Below are 7,218 nucleotides of genomic sequence, written 5' to 3'. Positions count from 1 at the left end.
CATCCTAGTTCATCCCAAGCAATACAGAAATTGATCCTACTGGTGAAGAGTTGTGATTACAAGTAACATGTTATATACAGATTTGGATTATGGGTGAAGTGGAATCTGGTCAAAAGATTGCTTCTGCACTTTGCTGACATAATTTCTCATTAGTCAGTGGTAAATATCTGATAAGATTTTTCCACATTGACTTTTGAATTTATTGTAGCATAACTATACAACTTATACACATGAAACTTTAGAGCAATATTGGAAATGATTTTAACAAAGTAACTATAAAAATACATCAAATGAGTAAATGACACTTCTTAAAATTCTTGTAGATATGTGGAATCTCTGGAAAAAGAATAAACATTTTACAACCCCAAACTATTAGTTCCATAATAATTTAAGATTATTAAGTTTATATCAATTCATACAAATTATAAAGCTTTCTAATACTATAGAAGTGAGATCCTATGCTTACTTGGCAGGAGCGCTACCATGATATTGATGGTGGTTTTCCCAGGGCGAGTCTTTTCCATTGTACTCTGGATGTGTTGATCTCTGAGAATTCCCCAAACGTGGGAAATTCAACTGGATAATTTGGAGGACTGTGCTCATGTTCTCCCATGTAACAAAAATAAAAAACAAGAAAAAGCGAGGTCCTAGACAAAAGTCCAGGGTGAAGAAGAAAAAAAACACAAAACAGAATTTTGAAGATGCTAAAAGTTACATGAAATATAGGAGAGTTAATAAAAGATATAACTCATGCAATAGAAATCCTTGAAGAAAAATTCTAATTGGCACAGAAGTGGTATATTGAGGGATGTGAGTTGGGATTTTCTGAAAAAAATAAAAGCAAAGTAAACATAAGGAAAAACAAAATCTAAGCTTTTCACAGAATAAATGCTTGCAGTGAAACAATATTGAGTAACCTAAATGCAGGAAGATATAATGTTTGTGTACAAAATGAAAATAGTTAGGATAATAGTTACCATCTTATAAGAAAAAGGAAAACCAGAAAGAATACTTTCAAGACATTAAAACAAAGTAACTGACAACCAAGAATGATATAAATAATAAATATGTTTCCAAAAAGATAGTTTTAGATAAATAAGAAATTTGGGAATTCAAATGACAATTTTTAATTTTCTTTAGGATTGATAAAAATTATTCTTCAATAGGAGAAAATTGATAACATTTGAACAAGAGAAAAATTTAGAAATTCATAAAGAAAACACTGTTTATTGTCTTGGTAAATCTAAATTAGTACTGTTGAAACAATAATAGAAGTTATGAGTTTTAAAATATTGCTGCAAAGAAAACAAAATACTACAAGGAGGGAAGGGAATGAAGGAATGAAGGAAAATGCCATAAAGACTTTGTGTACTCTGGTAAGAGGTAAAATTAAAAAATCATACATGACCTAGATATATAAAGGATACATATTATTATTTCAATGCAAACATCAAAGAATAGTTAAATAAGGTATAAACATTAACCTACTAAAAGAGAAAATATTTTTTTTTATTTATTTTTTCAATGTGAACAAAGTATATAATTTGCGAATGTGTTGTTTGTGTACAAAATTCCATGGGACATTTTCTTAGGAATGGGATTGAATTTTGAGGATCAGAAAGTTTAACTTTCAGATGAAATGTACCAAACTACTAACCAAGGCATTTGCATCAACTCACACTTCTATCAGCAATGCCTAAGAGTTCCTTCTACTGGCTTTGCTCCCTAGTACTGCAAACAAACAAGAGTCTCTTCTAATCCACATCCCTCAAGCTTTAAGTATTGTTTGACATCTTAGTTTTTGTCAATGTTATTTTCCTGTTTCCAAAATCTTTTTTTATTGTTTTATTATTTGTATGTGCATACAATACTTGGGTCATTTCTCCCCCCTGCCCCCACCTCCTCCCTTAAAAATTTAAGAAAGGTATGAAAGGATAAAATAGATTACAAAGTCATACACATAGCAATAAATGGTAAAATGGCATATTAAAATCCAATGTATCAGAAGTGACATTAAATATATACAGAAAAATATCAAATGGTAACTACTTTAGAATTGTTTGCAAAATCTGGCAATCGGCCTTATTTTTCTTTTTGGCAGTGCTGGAGTTTGAACTCAGGGCCTCACACTGGCTAGGCTGGTGTTCTATCACTTGAGAAACTCCAAAACCATCTATGACTGTGAAAAAAAAAATTAAAAAAAAAAAAAAACTTGAGAAACTCCACCAGTCAAAATCTGCTTTATGGTATTTTCAGAATAGATATAGTATGATAAAGACATAAATGGTAGTGTAAGGATGGAAAAGAATTAAATAAAGATGAAATTTCCAAACAAGGCTTTAAAAAGAAGTATCATTGCTGGAAATTCAAATGTTACAAAATTATAAAAGGTCAAGTGACCAGGATTATACAAATATAATAAAAATATGTATTTATTTAGTGATAGTCACTAGTAATACAAAACACATAGCAGTAAATAGAGAACAAGTCAAATTCACAGTCATAGATGGTTTAGGGGTTGCTACTAAGTCCCTCCCCAAGATTTCAGTAAGGATATAGTAGCTATTAAGAAACTATTAATTAAATTAAAGATATATGTAGTACAACGTGTTCACCTATTGCCAAGTTCACATTCTTTTTCAACACACATGAAATCTATAAAAACTGATCATTTGAGTGTCATATAGCAAGTTATCAGCTTAACTTCAAAATCAAATTTGGTAAAAAAAGATCAAATTTGGCTAATTGAAATATTAATAAAGTTGATTAGTCCTTAGTCAAACTAACTCAGAAGAGAGAGAGAGAAAGTAATTCAGAAAATGTAGAGGAGAGAGACAGAGAAAGAGAGAGAGAGAGAAACTGAGATGAAAATAGAAATCACCAATAGAAGATTCAAAAAGTGATTATGCAAAGGATATTCCATAGACATCAAAAGTGTAATAATAATAATATATATAATAATCACTTATAATAAGCTATATTAGTTAAAAGAAATGAAAAATATTTTAAAAAGCATGACTCACAAACTGAAACAAGAGGAAATAGGACTTGAATAGGTGTGTACTTCCCACAAAGAAAATCCAACCCCACAGGGGTATCACTGATGATGTACATCATGTATTTAGTAAACACTAACATTTCATGCAGTCTTTCATCTAATAATTGATGCCTTGCTATTCTGTTTGTATAATGGTAACATAAGTAATTCCATTGATTTGGGAATTGGGATATTGGTAAGAAGCTTTTGCTTTGGGGTCTTCATATTTTTTCCTTCACTTTTTCCTTCTCTCTCCTCTCATTTTCCTTCCATTCCCTTTACTTCCTTTTCTTTCATGTTTCCATAATTATGTTTACTTTGGAATAATTTGCCATCCCAAATTAAAAGAGACTGTGATATTTTGACATTCAAAATAGCACTTGCATAACCAATTACATACAGACAGAAGATAAAGTCAGAAAGTTGCTCAGCTACTAAAGAGGCCAAATTTCTTCCTTTCTTTTTAAAAAAATTTATATAAGTTCTCTTTTTATTCATTTATTCATATATGCATACATTATTTGGGTCACTTCTCCCCCCTACCTCCTCTCCTTTCCCTCTCTACTTCACCCTCTTCGTTTCTAGGCAGAACTTGTTCTGCCCTGTTCTCCAAATTTGTTGCAGAATAGACATAAGCAATAATAAGAAAGACATAACATTTTTGCTAGTTGAGATAAGGATAGCTATACAGAGAGACTCCTAGCATTGCTTCCATGCACAAGTGTATTACAACCCAAACTGATTCATCTCTACCAAATCTCTTCACTACTTCTGGGTCACCTTCCCATATTGACTTCTGTCATTTTAAGGTTACTGTATTAGCTACTCTACAGTGGGGACATCAAATACTTTCAAGTTTTTGGTTACCTATCTATCCCCATTCCTCCCTTATGTGCTCTCCCCTTACCGTGTGACCCAAGTTCAAAAACATTGCTGCATTTGCCCTAGATCTAAAGTCCACATATGAGGGAGGTCAAGTTTCCAAGACAAAAAATGGTAGTAGGGAAAGATAACCTATAGCAAAAATCCAGAGTGATAAAATGACCATGTCTCTTGTCCTGGAAGTGGGGTGCGTCATGAATTAGAATCTAGTCAATGTCTTCAGGACTACTTTGCTGCATATTATTGTTGTATTGGGGATATATTTACAAAATGCTTACAATAAATCTTAAAGAAATTCACCCTATCTATTATTATCCTTTATCATGCCCTCCTTCATAGAATAGTTTCAATGGGTCTCGTATGCAGATATAAGAAGGTGACTATGGTGCAAATATGTACCCATGTATGAAAATGAAAAAATGAGATCTTTTATTTATGGTTTAAAATGAAGGTTTGATTTTATTCCTTTTTTGTAACTATAGTTACCCTACCATTTATTAAAGGAAGTATCCTTTCTTAATTGCATACTTTTGTAACTTTTATTAATATTTTATATTAATAAAATATTAATAAAATATTTTTTCTGTATATGTGTGAGTTTATTTGTGGGCTCTCTATTCTATATATTCTATATGTTTCTATTCATTCCAGTACTACTCTATTTTGATTACCATAGCTTAGTGATATAACTTGAAATTAGATGGTGTGATGCCTCCAGCTTTGTTCTTCTTAAAATTGCTCTGAATGTTTAGGGTCTTTTGTGCTTTACATGAGTTTTAAGAATATTTTTTATTATTTCTGTGAAAAATGCCATTGGAAGTTTGAAAGGAACTACACAGAATTCAATGAGGATTAATATCCACAGTGTATAAAGAACTCAAAAAGCAAAAGAACAAACTAATCCAATAAATGGCCAAAAATTCCATATCACCACAGTCAGACAAGCTATCATCAATAAAACAGAAAACAATCACTGACAAGGATGTGGGAATAATGGAACCCCTACACACTTTTCATGCTTGGAAAATTAGTGCTGCCATTTGGAAATCAGTAAGGCAGTTTCACAACAAAGCTAAAAACAGAACTTCCCTATGATTTTGATATACTGATTCTGGGTATATACCTAAAGGCATCAAAGTCAGCAAGCCATAGACATACCTGCATACCCAGGTTTACTGTGGCACTATTCACAATAGACAAATTAGCAAATCAGCTTGCTAATTTGAATGGATAAAGAAAATAACACACACACATATAATGTAGTAATAAAGAAGAATGAAATTATGTTTTCAGGAAAATGGATGAAACATGACATTATGTTAAAATAAACCAGACTCAGAAAGACATGAGTATTGCATGCTTTTCTCATAAGTGAAATATTAATTTAAAAAAGACATGAATCTAGAAGAGGAACAGCTGGGTAAAAGAAGAGGCTCAGTGGGAAGAGGAAAAGAGATAAGTGAGAAAAATGGAGGAAAATAAATAAAAATATGTTATATGCATATGTGAAATGTCATAATGAAACTTGTTATTTTGTACAACTAATATAGGGTAATAAAAATAATGGTAGGGGAGATAAAAATTGTAGCTAAATTTATTGAGTGCTTTTTATGACCAGATATGATTCTAAATGGGAAGTATTTTTCCCATTAATTCTCATAGTTCCATTAGGCATGTATTATTAATATCATTATTGCTATATCTTGGATTTGGTGTCTCCTAAACATCCATGATTTAATGACTTGGTCCCCTGCTTAGCACGTGTGAGAGGGCAGGAATTTTAAGAAGTGGGTTACAGTAGGAGGACGTTAGTTTGTGTTCTCAAAGGTGTTTGCGGGACTATGATCTCTCTCTATTTCACTTCCTGTGCATGGGGTGCTTGTTTTTGATCCACTATGTGCTCCCCATCATTGCCATCTACCACCCCCACCCAGAGACCTAAAATTAATGGGTCCTCTTGTCCATGTCTTGCAATCTCCAAATCAAAACAAACCTTTTCTTTTGATTAGTTGATTTTTCCATGCATTTGTTATGGTGACAGCAAGCTAACACCAACACAGAAGAGGTAAATATTGATTTCATGGTCATACTCTGGTATTGGGTTGGGTTTTGGCTCTTAGTAGTCTGGCTCTTGGATTCGCTCTCCTAACTAGTATGTAATGTTGGTGAAAATGTTGACTCATATTTGTGGAGTAGTAATTGAATAACTATAATTATCAAATAAAATTAAATCTAAGTGTCTATTATTATTATTATTATTTTCAGTTTTTGATAGCAAATATCCTCATTTAATTAAACACAATAGATTTTATGGGAAAAGATATATTCCCATGCCCTTGGTTTTTCATCAGTTTGAAGAATTGCTCCTTTAATAGCTGTCCCTTTCACTCCCTACTGCAAGTCTCTGCTCTGCTCTTCCTTACACACATCTGTTCAGTGAGAGACTGCATTTCCTGGTTCCTATTTAGAAGTGAGTAAGTGAATATTTTCTTACCACATGGAAAGGGGCAGAAGTGAGTTCAGCAAGTTCTATACTGTTTTAGGATATTTACACTAGAGCATTTTCTTTCCTATGTTGTCACCTGGGTGCTTCTTGCTGTGCTCTAAAAACTCTCAGTTTTATATGCATAGGGCAGTGCCACTCTGCTAGCTCAGATCCCTGGATCTTTTTCACATTGTATTCCTATCGATTGGTTACCTAACAGAAGAAGGAAATTATATCGTGCTTGAGGCACTGTGGTTAGGCATGGTTTATGGGCATGATAAAGAGGAAATTTAGCAATTCTCTTGACTAACATGTACGGAAAATCACTAATCCCCTCAGAGATTTCTACACACTTGACTATTTTCACTTGTCCTTGACATCAAAGAGAAGTGGCAGCACTAGAATCAAGGTGTATAACAGCTTCTCCGGAAGCATAAGCATGTACATCTCTCAGTGACTTCTAATGGAAGCCTGTTGAGTACTTCATTATTGTGAAGTTTGACCTAAATTATGCAATGTTAATGGCCACAATTTCTTTAACTGACATTGACGTAAAAAGATAACAGACAAATTCTAAATTTGTGCTTTTTAGGAGTCCATTGACATCCATAAATTGGAAGTTGAATATCATTCCTCTTTTTTATTTGTTTTATGCTAAAAGGCATTGCATTTTTCTTTTAAAAATGAAAAGGTTTTATTTAAGCAATCATGTCTGTCTTAAATAAGAATGATACATTGAGAAAACTAAAATATATTCCTGCAATTTTGATTGGAGCTTAGTGGGTATTTCCAGGATCCAGAAACTTATGGTATA

The 7,218-nt window shown here is 32.5% G+C and overlaps 1 pseudogene; it reads left to right on the top strand.

Annotated features, from left to right (window-relative positions):
• The first annotated feature begins 458 nt into the window (after positions 1-458).
• LOC141416965 (U1 spliceosomal RNA) lies at positions 459-612 on the top strand (annotated as a pseudogene).
• The last annotated feature ends 6,606 nt before the right edge of the window (positions 613-7,218 follow it).

The sequence above is a fragment of the Castor canadensis genome, chromosome 14 (genome assembly GCF_047511655.1).
Source record: "Castor canadensis chromosome 14, mCasCan1.hap1v2, whole genome shotgun sequence".
NCBI lineage: Eukaryota > Metazoa > Chordata > Mammalia > Rodentia > Castoridae > Castor > Castor canadensis.
Note: the sequence above shows the minus strand (reverse complement) of the source record. Positions and strands in the feature narration are given on the sequence as shown.